Source organism: Thermobia domestica, chromosome 3, assembly GCF_964235325.1.
Source record: "Thermobia domestica chromosome 3, izTheDome1.hap1.1, whole genome shotgun sequence".
NCBI classification, from domain to species: Eukaryota; Metazoa; Arthropoda; class Insecta; order Zygentoma; family Lepismatidae; genus Thermobia; species Thermobia domestica.
This window is the reverse complement of record NC_137456.1, coordinates 50104843-50119640: the sequence shown is the minus strand read 5'-3', so window position 1 is coordinate 50119640 and position 14798 is coordinate 50104843.

Genomic DNA, 14798 nt, shown 5'->3' with positions numbered 1-14798 from the left:
ATTTTGATTAGGGAAATAACGTAGGTATAGAGAGTAAAGGCACAGATTTGAACCGTCAGTACACTGCCATCTCTGAAAAGATTCGTATTCTCAGTTTTTCAATTTATTATCTTATATGTTAAATTAATAACTGCTAACAATTGCTACTAGCGCTTTTTACTCTTCAGAAATTTCCTACGACATGTTCGCAGGACACTTTTCTAAGTCCTAAATTTGTGCGTGAATTATTTCATTAGCTTCACTGACCTTATTTGAGAATGCAATCTAATTACACTGAGCGTGAATATGTTTCGCTGTTGTCAAGCAAGGGCAGTAATAAACATAAATAAGGTTCTCATTATTAAATAAAACGCAGAAGTATTTATTGTGTGTATAGCACAATATAATACAGTAACTAAGCAACATGATAATCACTAACACCAGCAGAAGTTTTTCCAACGGGAGGGGGGGCAAAAGGCCCGCATAGAGTTTTTCGATTTATTGCCCTATATATATTGTTTAAATTTATAACATTTATAATTGGTAGCATATATCTTCTTACTTTTTAAAATCGCCGCTGTAGCCTAGTAGTCAGAACATTCATCTCCAGACACGATGTAGAGAGAAGAGAAGGAAAGAGATATGACCAGTAGCGTAACTAATTTTACTGCGCCGGGGATCGATTAATAATCAATTTACTCATACCCGCCGCCTGCCCCAGGAATTTCAGATGCTGCGTTATATATATGGTTCTATGTCAAAAGGGCGAGGAAAGGGCTCAAGGCAAAACGGGCCCACGTCAAAAGGGCCCTGCGTCAAATGGACCCATGTCAAAACGAGACCCGCTACAAAAGAGCCCTAGTCAAAAGGGACCTGATCGAAAGATCTCCGCAACAAAAGTGAACGAGTCAAAACGGCCCCGCGTCAAATGGATCCGGCTCAATAGGGTCCTGCGACAAAAAAGACCCGAGTCAAAAGGGACCTGGTCGAAAGATCTCCGCAACAAAAGCGAACGAGTCAAAACGGCCCCGCGTCAAATGGATCCGGCTCAAAAGGGTCCTGCGACAAAAAAGAACCGAGTCAAAAGGGTCCTGGTCGATCTCCGCAACAAAAGTGAACGAGTCAAAACGGGCCCCGCGTCAAATGGATCCGGCTCAAAAGGGTCCTGCGACAAAAAGACCCGAGTCAAAAGGGACCTGGTCGAAAGATCTCCGTAACAAAACCGAACGAGTCAAAACGGCCCCGCGTCAAATGGATCCGGCTCAAAAGGGTCCTGCGACAAAAAAGACCCGAGTCAAAAGGGACCTAGTCGAAAGATCTCCGCAACAAAAGCGAACGAGTCAAAACGGCCCCTCGTCAAATGGATCCTGCTCAAAAGGGTCCTGCGACAAAAAAGAACCGAGTCAAAAGGGTCCTGGTCGAAAGATCTCAGTAACAAAAGTGAGCGAGTCAAAACGGCCCCGCGTCAAATCGATCCGGCTCAAAAGGGTCCTGCGACAAAAAAAGACCCGAGTCAAAAGGGTCCTGCGTCAAACTTTCCCGAGTAAAGATGGCCCCGCGTGAAAAGAGCCCAGGTCAAAAGGTATCCGGTAAAAAGAACCTGGGTAAATGTCAACCCGCGACAAAAGGCCCCGACTAAAAACGGCCCCGGGTCATTAGATTTTCACGACAAAAGGCCCTGTGCCAAAAGGGCCCGAGTCCAAACTGCCCCGCGTCAAAAGGAGCCGGGTCAAAAGGGCCAGCGACAAAGTGGCCCTGGGTCAAAAGAGGTCCGGTCAAGAGGGCCAGCTCAAAAGGGCCCGTGTGAGAACGGCTCCGCGTCAAAAAGGTATGGGTCAAAATGTCTCCGCGACAAAAGGCACAAGTCAAAACAACCCCTGGTCAAAATGATCCGGCTCAAAAGGTCTCCAGTTTAAAGGCCACTGCGTCAAAAGAGCCCGAGTCAAATGGACCCCGCCTCAAAAGTTCCCGTTTCAAAACAGCCCAGCGTGAAAAAGGCCTTGGTCCAATTTTCTCCGCGACAAAATGACCAGATTCAAAAGGGCCCCGTGTTAAGAGGAGTAGAGTCAAATAGGGCCCTACGTCAAATGGACCGTACCAAAAGGGGTACGCTACAAAAAGGCCCGAGTCAAAAAGGCTCGGGTCAGAAGGTCCCGCGACAAAAAGACCCGAGTCAAAACGGCCCTGCATCAAACGGGCCCGAGTAAAAACGGCTCTGCATGAAAAAAGCCCTGGTCAAAAGGACCGAATAAAAGGCCTCCACGACAAAAGTGCCTGAGTCTAAACGGCCCGGGGTCAAAAGATCACGACGACCAAAGGGCTCGAGTCTAAAGGGCCCGGGTGAAAGGGTCTCCGCGAAAAAAGGGCCCCCCGTTTAAATGGCCCCATCAAAAGGGCCCGGCTCAAAAGGACTCTAGTTAAAAGGGCCCTGCGTCGAAAGATCCCGAGTCAAAAGGACCCAGACTCAAAAGGGCCTTATGTCAAATGGACCCATGTCAAAACGGGCCCCGCTACAAGAAGGCCTTAGCCAAAAGGTCCGGGTCAAAAGTCTCCGCAACAAAAGTGTCCGAGTCAAACCGGCCCTGCGTCAAAGGGTCCCGAGTGAAAAGGGTCCTGCGAGAAAAAAGACAAGAGTCAAAAGGGCCCTGCGTCAAACGGGCCTGAGTAGAAACGGCCCCGAGTTACAAGAGCGCAGGTCAAAAGGGCTCGGGTAAAAGGGCCTGGCGACAAAAAGACACGAGTCAAAAGGGCCCAGCGTCAAAATTGCCCGGTAAATACGGTCCACGTGTAAAAAGCCTGAGATGAAAGCAACAGTGTAAATCAGGCATGCACAAGGGGAAAGTATCCCCTTAGTAAGTTGAAGTGTTTGTGCAAAAGAAGGAAAAATATCTGTAGCTATTAGTAGCAAATAGGAAATTTGAATGGTGAAATTAGTTTTGTTTGGCTGTTGATTGTTCTGCAACAATCGCTATTGCTTAAGTCGTTCTCCATTAAAGTTTGTTTGCACTTCCGACTGTCTGAGTTTGTATTCTTGATACATAGCCTAATCAAACTCTATCTATTATTGACTTTCACCTTAGTTCTAAAATTTTATTTCTACCCCTGGATCAAAGTATAGAATGAAAAATATTCTGTGGAAAAGATTAGTAAAATGTTGCTGTGAGAAGACATATGTGGATCTGTATACAGGTCATTGGGACAGAACAATAATAACGACATGCGTAGACGCACTGATTTGGAGTAGATGTTTCCTTCTGAGTACTCATATCTTTATAGGGAATATATACCTGATACAGCGTACCATTTAAATCTGCGCAGTACGTGAATTCCGCCACATTGCATATCACACAATATTGTTTTAAATGTAAAAGGTTATGATTTTACACTTCAACCTAGGCTTGAATATTCTCACACATGAGAATGTGAACTCATTTTTTACACATCATCTATTTGGGACAGGGAATGCTATGTTTGACATATGTATCTAATAGAAAAAATGTGTTGTGACAGGGCAGTAACAAAGAGACGCATGAACGGAGTAAACGAAAATGTTACAATTTGGCATTGGGGTAGAAACAGCGTTGAATGATTTAGTGTACATCATAGCAGCCATCTTGAATTCCGTATATTGTATACCACACAGTGGGTGATATCAATAAAACGGAGAAGTTACTCATTATTCCCTAATTTGTAGTAGTTACTCGCATTGCTATCAATAAAAAGAGAACTGAGCACTACTCGTCTCGGCTGACCTCGGAGAAGCTCCGCCCTTCTGGAGAAACCACACCTCTATTCTCGAGCCGAGTAACAATTTCGCGTTTGATATCAATAAAAATCAAAGACTCCTCTGTGATGCTAGTAACTTCTCCAAATTTGTGGAGCAAGCCAAATAGGTGACTTCGTGCGAAATATGGCAGAGAATATGATTGTTTTACTACGTAGAAAAACTTATAAACTGCATAGAAATGTTAGAAATGGAGATTACAAAAAGCATTATAAGTTTATGAAAGAAAATGTAGATTGGTTAGCACATTTTTTAAGGAGAATCAACCGAAATTCGGGGTGGTGCACTACGTAATGATGAAAAGATGCGGGTTTTCTTCAAGGGCGCCGATCCTGTGGGGGCCAGGGGGCCCGGGCCCCCCAAAGCTCATGTGGGCCCCCCGATTGTATTTATGAATATACAATATTTGGCATAATTAGAGTGCAATTTGTCTTAAAATCTTGATATATATACCTTCTGCATCTGAATCCCCCCCCCCCAAATTTACAGAGAATATACACAAGTGGCATTAAAGAAACCTAGTATTTTGGAGAGTAATACATTAATAGGAAGAGCTATTTCGTGGCTAAGCGGTTAGCGTACATGCCTTTGGCATAGGAGACCCGCGTTCGATTCCCGGCAGGAGCTCATGTGGTTCGGATTCAACGTTAATCAGTAAGTTCCGCCTCATATAGGCACGCTACTGAAAAGGACGTTAAACTAATAATCAACTCAACTCAACGTTGATAGAAAGGGTGTATACATGAGAATGTATTTGTTTATGTCAAGGCGAAAGGGGACATGTATGGTGTGGAAAACGCAATCAGATGGACGTGCTTTATGACGTGAGTGGCTGGACTTTTTTAAAAAGAAAACAAAGGAGTCAAGTGTCTGATTTCGTTCTTAAGGCCAAACAATCTACAAAGACCTTGGACAACACGTGATATGCGCTTGTCGTGTTAATCTTGATATTGCTGGATTCGAATCAACATCCATCAGCTCAAATAGGTTCATTCCCATGGTTTCAGTATTACTTTCTTCTATCCCGTTTTTTTATTTTTTCTTCTTTTTTATTTTTGTTTTATTCTCGCTCGAATATTAAAAATTCTCTTTTGAATTTGTATCTCAGTCGTAGATGTATTTGGTATTTCGTTGCATTTCACTGTAATTACCTTCAAAGTTTCGGCTTTTCTTCGTTTACTTTCTGGTAGTTGTGACTTTGAAAGTACCATCGGAAACTCTTTTATAATACAAATGCACTTTGACTGAAACTGTTGTTGCTACCTGCCCGTTCCATGGCGTTTAGGATACTACGCCATAGGTTAAAAATAACGAAATTACCCCGCGACAGATGGAAGAAATGAGTAATCACTTCTTTTATTGATACGACTCACTGCTACGCGCAGAAGAAACGCAAGTGAACGTTTATAAATCTAGAGCAGTCTAGACCTGAGTAGTGGCTGGTTTTATTGATACGAAAATGGGTGATATCAATAAAAATAAGTAACTACTCCTGAGAAGTCCTGCTTGAGAATCGGAATAACTACACCCGGAGTAATCTCCTCCTTCAATTTCGTATCAATAAAACAAGCCACTACTCAGGTCTAGTCTGCTCCAGATTTATGAACGTTTACTCGCGCTTCCTCTGCACGTAGCACTGAGTCGTATCAATAAAAGAAGTGATTACTCATTTCTCCCATTCATCGCGCAGTCATTTCGTTGTTTTTAACCTATGGCATATTATCTTAATAGCCATGAAACGGGCAAGTAGTAACGACAGCTTCAATCAAAGTGCATTTGTGGATATTGTAAAAGAGTGTCCAGTGGTATTTTCAAAGTCACAGCTACCAGAAAGTAAACTAAGGAAAGCCGAAACTTTGAAGGTAATTACAGTGAAATGCAACGAAATATCAAATACATCTACGACTGAGACACAAATTCAAAAGAGAATCTTTAATATTCGAGCGAGAATAAAACAAAAATAAAAAAGAAGAAAAAAACGGGAAAGAAGAAACAGGAAAGTAATACTGAAACCATGGGAATGAACCTATTTGAGCTGATGGATACTGATTCGAATCCAGCAATATCAAGATTAACTCGACAAGCGCATATCACGTGTTGTCCAAGGTCTTTGTAGATTGTTTGGCTTTAAGAACGAAATCAAACACTGGGCTCCTTTGTGTTGTTTTTAGAAAAGTCCAGCCACTCACGTCATAAATCACGTCCATCTGATTGCGTTTTCCACAGCACACGTGACCCCTTTCGCCTTGACATAAACAAAATACATTCTCATGTATGCACCCTTTCTATCAACGTTGAGTTGAGTTGATTATTAGTTTAACGTCCTTTTCAGTAGCGTGCCTATATGAGACAGAACGCACTGATTAACGTGGAGTCCGAACCATATGAGCTCCTGCCGGGAATCGAACGCGGGTCTCCTATGCCAAAGGCATGTACGCTAACCGCTTAGCCACGAAATAGCTCTTCCCATTAACGTATTACTCTCCAAAATACTAGGTTTCTTTAATGCCACTTGTGTATAGTCAAGTGCTCCGATAACACCCGGAAATGTATATTGTTCTTGCCACTTTGCCTTTGCTGTTTGCATATTACGCACACTTCCGGAAACAATCCATTTTCAGGTAGTCATAGACAGTACTGTGAGCCACAACAGAATCCCCTAACATTCCGACCTGGAATCCCGGATCACTCACGTAACGCAAGAAAACCAAGGGCACCGATTTCTCTGTAAATTTGGTGGGGGGGGGGGGCATTCAGATGCAGAATGTATATATATATCAGGATTTTAGGACAAATTGCACTCTAATTATGCCAAATATTGTATATTCATAAATACAATAGGGAGCCCACATGAGCTTAGGGGGGCCCGGGCCCCCTGGCCCCCATAGGATCGGCGCCCTTGAAGAAAACCCGCATCTTTTCATCATTACGTAGTCCACCACCCCGAATTTCGGTTGATTCTCCTTAAAAAATGTTGCGCTAACCACTCTACATTGGGTGATATCAATAAAAATAAGTAACTACTCCTGAGAAGTCCTGCTCGAGAATCGGAGTAACTACACCTGGAGTAATCTCCTCAGTCAATTTCATATCAATATAACAAGCCACTACTCAGGTCTAGTCTACTCCAGATTTATGAACGTTTACTCGCGCTTCCTCTGCACGTAGCACTGAGTCGCATCAATAAAAGAAGTGGTTACTCATTTCTCCCATCTGTTGGGCGGTCATTTCGTTGTGGGTAACTTATGGCGCAGTATCCTAAACGCCATGGAAGGGACAAGTAGTAACGACAGCTTCAATCAAAGTGCATTTGTGGATATTATAAAAGAGTTTTCAGTGGTACTTTCAAAGTCACAGTTACCAGAAAGTAAACGAAGGAAAGCCGAAGCTTTGAAGGCAAGAACAGTGAAATGCAACGAAATATGAAATACATCTACAAATTAGACACAAATCCAAAAGAGAATCTTTAATATCTGAGCGAGCATTAAAAAAAAATACTGAAACCACGAACCTCTTGGAACTGATGGATGTTGATTGGAATCCAGCAATATCAATATTAGCACGATAAGTGCATATCACGTGTTGTCCAAGATTGTTTGGCTTTAAGAACGAAATCAGACACTTGGTCCCTTTGTTTCCTTTTTTAAATAGTCCAGTCAGTCACGTCATAAAGCACGTCCATCTGATTGCGTTTTCCACACCATACGTGTCCCCTTTCACCTTGGCATAAAAAATATACATTCTCATGTATACACCCTACCTATCAGCGTTGAGTTGAGTTGATTTTGAGTTTAATGTCCTTTTCAGTAGCGAGGCTATATGAGACGGGACCCACTGATCAACTTTGAATCCGAACCATATGAGCTCCCGCCGGGAATCGAACGCGGGTCTCTCATGTCAAAGGCATGTACGCTATGCGCTTAGCCACGAAGGGGTATACGGACAAAATCTCGCGGCCGAAACATCGCCGCCCAGAATCTCGCCGGCCAAAACCTCGCGGGACAAAATCTCGCCGGGCCAAAACCTCGCGTGGCCAAAACCTCGCCGCCCAAAACCTCGCGGGACAAAATCTCGCCAGGCCAAAACCTCGCGTGGCCAAAACCTCGCCGCCCAAAACCTCGCGGGACAAAATCTCGCCAGGCCAAAACCTCGCGTGGCCAAAACCTCGCCGCCCAAAACCTCGCGTGGCCAAAACCTCGCCGCCCAAAACCTCGCGGGACAAAATCTCGCCGGGCCAAAACCTCGCCGCGAATGAAACTTTTCTTTAAAATTAACCCAATGTGTTTCCTAATATTCAATTCCACATTACAAATAATAATAATAATAATCTATATTATAAAAGAGAACGTACAAATCCTTTGTTCCCTCATCACGCTAATACGGCTGAACCAATTTCTCTTATTTTTGGGGGGTTATTAGGATTTGGACCCTAGATGGTTTTTATCATATCACTTTAATTTTTAATTACCAGTGTCTTGAGATAATTGACCATTCAAGTGTCCATACGTACAAATCCTTTGTTATTAGTTCATCATAGGTAAAAATAAACGTATTTATATGCAACCCGCATGACCGTGTCACTCGGCGGGTTAACATAAATGACAGGCGCTATAATGTTAACATTTACTGCAATTTGAAAGCGAAAAAGTAAAAATTATCTAAGTAAAAAAGTTTATTGCGTTCCGGGGTGACCGCAGCGAAGCGGGGCGGGTTAACATAAATGATAGGCGATATAATGTTAACATTTACTGCAATCTTCTATGGTTTTTATCATATCACTTGAAAGCGAAAAAGTAAAAATTATCTAAGTAACAACGTTTATTGCGTTCCGGGGTGACCGCAGCGAAGCGGGGTGAACGCTGCTAGTAATAATAATAATAATAATAATAATAATAATAATAATAATAATAATAATAATAATAATAATAATAATAATAATATACAAAACATCGGGCTTACTCGGGTTATTCCCGTTTCCTCCCACTTTCTTGAGACCCGGGTTCGATTCCCGGCGGAAGCTCATGTGGTTCGGATTCCACGTTAATCAGTAGGACCACGTCTCATATAGCCTCGCTGCTGAACGGGACGCTAAAGTAAAATCAACTCAACTCAACCTCCCACTTTCTTTATTCTATCATTTCCTTCATCCCTGTCATTTACGTCTCCTTTAACCTACAGGACATAATCAAGGGACGTCGTAAAAACTCATATATTGTTTCATATTATCATAAATATTATTAGATTTTTGTTAAAATTTTAAGTTTTTGGATGTTCCAAAGTTCACGAAACTAACCTCGTTAGTTGTCATTACTTTCCTTATGCAGACTTTCTTTCCCTATAACCAGTTTAAAAACATCCTGTCGCCCTACCTTCACATTGTAATCCTCTAATACAGAAATAGAATTTTCATATGGTATCGCGGGACTTGGTCAAATACCCGTGATACTTCTTCTGAAACAGCGTCTTTTATACCGTCATCCTTGTCATCTGTTGGAACATTTACATTTTGGTCAGGCGAGATTTTGGGTATGGCGATATTTTGGGGCGCGAGGTTTTGGCCCGGCGAGATTTTGGCCCGCGTGGTTTTGGGTGGCGAGGCTTTGGCCAGGCGAGGTTTTGGCCCCGCGAGATTTTGGCCCGCGACGTTTTGGGCGGCGAGGTTTTGGCCAGGCGGGGTTTTGGCCCGGCGAGATTTTGTCCCGCGAGGTTTTGGGCGGCGAGGTTTTGGCCAGGCGAGGTTTCAGCCTGGCGAGATTTTGGGCCGCGAGGTTTTGGGAGGCGAGGTTTTGGCCAGGCGAGGTTTTGGTCCGCGAGGTTGTCGCCGCGAGGTTCTGGCCGCGAGGTTTTGTACCCAAACCCCACGAAGGATCTCTTCCTATTAGCGTATTCGTCTTCAAAATACTAGGTTTCTTTATTGCCACGTGTGTATAGTCAAGTGCTTCGATAGCACCCGGAAATGTATATTGTTCTTGCCACTCTGCCTTTGCTGTTTGAATATTACACACACCTCAGGAAACAATCAATTTTGATATTTCGCAATAATCGCATCCATTACACTTGTAGTAGTCAAAGACACAGTACTTTGAGCCACAACAGAATCCCCTAACATTCAGACCTGGAATCCAATCCCGGATCACTCACGTAAAGCAAGAAAACCCGCATCTTTTCGTCGTTACGTAGTGCACCATCTCAAATTTCCGTTGATTCTCCTAAAAGCTACTTGAAGGACCGTAAACAGAGAGTTGTTCTTTCAGGGGCGACTTCTAACCCCCAACCCGTGATCTCAGGGGTGCCTCAGGGGAGTGTACTTGGGCCTCTACTGTTTGTCCTGTATATGGATGATCTCTACACGCACTTATCAGCTCAACCTAGTGGCCTTCTGCTTTTTGCTGACGATTGTAAGTTATACAGAGAAATATCGTGTCTCCATGACACAATTGCTCTACAGGAAGACATAAATTACCTTACAGGCTGGTGTGAAATGTGGCACTTAAAACTCAACAGTAAGAAATGTGACAGTATTACTATTACTTTGAAAAAATCTCCTGTTCCCTCCACATACCATATCAACGATTCCCCTATCACACATTCTGCTAGTCATAACGATCTTGGTGTCATCTTTGATTCAAAACTCACCTTCTCTGACCACATCTCCTCAATACTAAAAAATTCAATGCGCATGTTGGGACTTCTTTATCGATTCACCGAACTACGCACTGTTTCTTCATTAGCAACTTTTTATAAGACTTTAATAGCGCCCAAGATCGAATACTGCTCTCCCATATGGGCCATGGCAGCACCTACACATCTCTCCAGACTTGATTCTGTTCTCAATTTCTTCATTGCTATAGTCCGATTTCGTGTTCGTGCACTTCGAATATTATCTAAGAAGGAGCTCTTGCGACATCTTAATATTCAGACTCCTGAAGTACGCAGAATTATCTCTGATCTGAAATATCTACATAAAATAGTTAATGGAACCTTAAGATCGGAAATATTACTTCAGGAACTATCCTTACGTGTCCCTTCCCGCATCACTCGGAATACCCACCTATTCCATCTTGCCCGTCCTAGGTTGGCTGTTATACAGAGGTCTCTTTTTTATAGAATACCAAACACTTATAATCAAGTAACAACTGATGTGGACATTTTTTCGAGCTACCCAGTGTTTGAAAGAGCAATTAAACGAGCTTTGACGGAATAGTTTTACTTTTACACTTTTTTTTCTATGTTGTTGTTATTGTTGTCTTGTTTTTTTTCTTTCTTTTGTTAGCATGTCCCTGTGTAAAATGGCAAAGTTATGCTGTATCTGGGAAATTGTTCAATAAATAAATAAAAAATGTTGTGCTAACTACTCTACATTTTCTTTCATGAACCTGTTTTTTGTAATCTCCATTTGCAACATTTCTATGCAATTTATAAGTTTTGCTACATAGCAAAACAATCATATACTCTGCCATATTTCGCACGGAGTCACCTATTTAGCTTGCTCCACAAATTTGGAGAAGTTACTAGCATCACAGAAGAGTCTTTGATTTTTGTTGATATCAAACGCGGAGTAGTTACTCGGCTCGAGAATAGAGGTGTGGTTACTTCAAAAGGGCGGGGCTTCTCCGAGGTCAGCCGAGACGACTAGTGCTCAGTTCTCTTTTTATTGATACCAATGCGAGTAACTACTTCAAAATTGGGCGTAATGAGTAACTTCTCCGTTTTATTGATATCACCCATTTTCTTTCATAAACTTATAATGCTTTTTGTAATCTCCATTTCCAATATTTCTATGCAGTTTATAAGTTTTTCTACGTAGTAAGACAATCATATACTCTGCCATATTTCGCACGAAGTCACCTATTTAGCTTGCTCCACAAATTTGGAAAAGTTACTAGCATCACAGAGGAGTCTTTGATTTTTATTGATAACAAACGCGGAGTAGTTACTCGGCTCGAGAATAGAGGTGTGGTTACTTCAAAAGTGCGGGGTTTCTCCGAGGTCAGCCGAGACGACTAGTGCTCAGTTCTCTTTTTATTGATACCAATGCGAGTAACTACTTCAAAATTGGGCGTAATGAGTAACTTCTCCGTTTTATTGATATCACCCATTGAGGGAGGAGATTACTCCAGCTGTAGTTACTCCGATTCACGAGCAGGACTTCTCAGGAGTAGTTACTTATTTTTATTGATATCACTCAGTATATCGAAATAGATAGAGGTAGATGCGTGTCACATAAATTGATGCTAGAATCTTCCTACAAATTACCTTCATTGTCCGTTTCAAAAGCATCGGAGTCTACATTACTTATTATTTCCGTAATCCTTCGGGCGCGAAAATACGCCACTATCATAACCACGAGTTGTCCCGGTGTTATTCATACCCAAAGGTTAACTAAAAAGACGAAGTGAATCCTAACTAATTACAAGAAGGGTGTTCAAACAGCCATACACACTTCCACGGGCTGATAGAAAAAGGAGAACAAAAATAGTTACATGTTTTTTTTTTTCCTTCTCAGTACTCATATCTTTATAGGGAATATATTCTTGACAAACATATAATTTAAATCTACGCAGTACGTGACCCGTACCCACGAAGGTGACAAATATTCGTGAAAAGTAAACAGAAGGGAGTAGTTTTATGTTGCTGTTGTTTCCTTCCGTCGCAGGAGCTGACCTTGGAAGGTGCGAGGCAACCAAGACCAAAGTTGTCTCCCTGACTGAACGCCTTGTAACAAGAGAGCAACTATAGTTGTCCATGGGTCTCACGTCTCATAGTTATAAGTATTTGCAGCTATACAGCGAGCTCTGTGCGTTCTGTGCCACTCTATGTCCCCCAGCTGTGGCTGTTTGCGAAAATATTGTTTGATTTTCATTGGGGTAAGGCAAGACAATCTCAAGAGAAGCCCTTCACCGTACTGAGTGACGTCACACAAAGTAGTGATAGGCAGGCGCACAATGTGCTGGGTGGAGAGTTTTTTTTTAAAAAAGAAACAAGCCGTTTTACAGACATTTTTGTAAATCATGATATATATATACAGGATGTTTCAAAACAACACCGACAACGTTTGGAAGGTGATTTCTGACACCAAGATAAGACAAAAAGTATAGACCAACCTAGGTGCACAAATGCTTCTTTTCGGAGTTATAGGCTGTCGAAAACATGAAAAAAATGAACTTTAATGGTCCATAGCCCCAAACCTATGGGACCTACTCGGGTCAAGACTTCACTTAGGAACTAGCGTGTACTCTATCCAAAAATACATGTTTTAGAATCGTGCGGTACTTCCGCAACAAATTTTATAGAAGGAATTTGGCTAGGGGCATATAATTTGAAACACTCAGCAACAACCTCTATAAAAAATGTCACGGAAGTACCGCAGGATTCTGAAACATGGATATTTGGATAGTGCACATATTAGATCCTAAGTTAAGTCTTGACCCGACTACAGTAGGTCCCATAGTTTTGGACCTTTAAATTTCATTTTTTCGCGTTTTCGGCAGTCTATAACTCAAAGGAAGCATTTGTGCACACAGGTTGGTCTATACTTTTTGTCTTATCTTAGTGTCAGGAATCCGCTCCCGAACGTTCTCGGTGTTGTTTTGAAACACCATGTATATAGTAATTTTGAATGATACGCACTAAGTGCTAAGAATATATATATATATATATATATATATATATATATATATATATATATATATATAACTTAAATCCTATCACATTAAAATTGTTATTGTCCGCAGAATAATGGTAATAGAAAACATACGTATTATATATAAAAAAAATCTTAGAAATTATATTTCTGACAGAAATTTCAAGAGGATAATAGGTTAGTAGGATTTATAACTACGGGTTCTTCTAAAATCTTTGCATCATGCTAGATCGCATGAGAATTTTTCGTTTAAATAAAACATATCTGATTAGAAAGATATTATACTTCAAAGAGAAATATTTAAATTCAGTTTAACTTTTAAATACTTGATGAATCAAGCAAATGGAAACAAGTGACATGAAAGGTAACTGAGAAATTTAGTAGTTGGAGAAGCAAAAAAATAATGTGCAGGATACAGAAATTTTTCGTGTCGTCTCGGAAACGACACAAGAAGTGTATGTTCTAATAAGAGTTCAGACAAGAGGTGTATGTCCAAGTTAGAGACTAGACGAGAAACGACAATTCTTGTCTCATTTTCGAGACAAGATATTTATCAAGTCTCATGGGCAACAATTCACTGAAGTCTTAGGTACCAGTGTTTTAGTATTACATCATTCATAGTAAAAGTTATCAACATTTTAAGATACGTAAGTTATTACATAATATACTTCAATAGTAAATATGATTTAAATATTGATATATTACACTCTTAGTGGAACTCTCGTAACTCGGAAGCATTCTCATAATTTCTAGATAAAATTAAGAAGAAAGCCAAGGAATAAATTTATAAAACGAGAAGAGAAATAATTCTTCGAGAATCAAAACGAGACGAGAATCCAACACTTAATTTAAGAGACGACAGGAGAAAATTGATTTCTGGTCTCGTCTCGTGCGGAACAGTACACAAACGTTCAAATCAAGTCTTCCGTGTCACTAAGGAGGAAGAAGATTGATGGCTCAGTAGTACAGCCTTTAAATTTGATGTGAGGACCATAATTCAATCCCAAATATAGTATGTTTCTCACGAGAAGGACGAGAAATAAGATTTTCTCGTCTCGTCAATTTTTATAGAATTCTCGTCTCGTCTCGATTTTCGAAGACGATTATTTCTCTTTCGTCTCGATAATCTAAAAAGTTTTTCCCGTCTCCTCTTGTCTCGTAAAGTAGTTTCTGATCTCGATTCAGAAGAAATACTCTGCTAATTTTTATGTCGCTTGATGGCAATTGAAGAGAGTACTACAAATCTATTTTGAGATCAGCCCTATGTAATTGGGAGAGAGACGAAACCAAATCAAACAAAACATGAATTTTAGCTTTCTTCTTGAGAACCGAGATTATATGAGACGTAGATGGTAGATCTACAGTTTAAAGTGGAACTCGAACTCGAGCTCT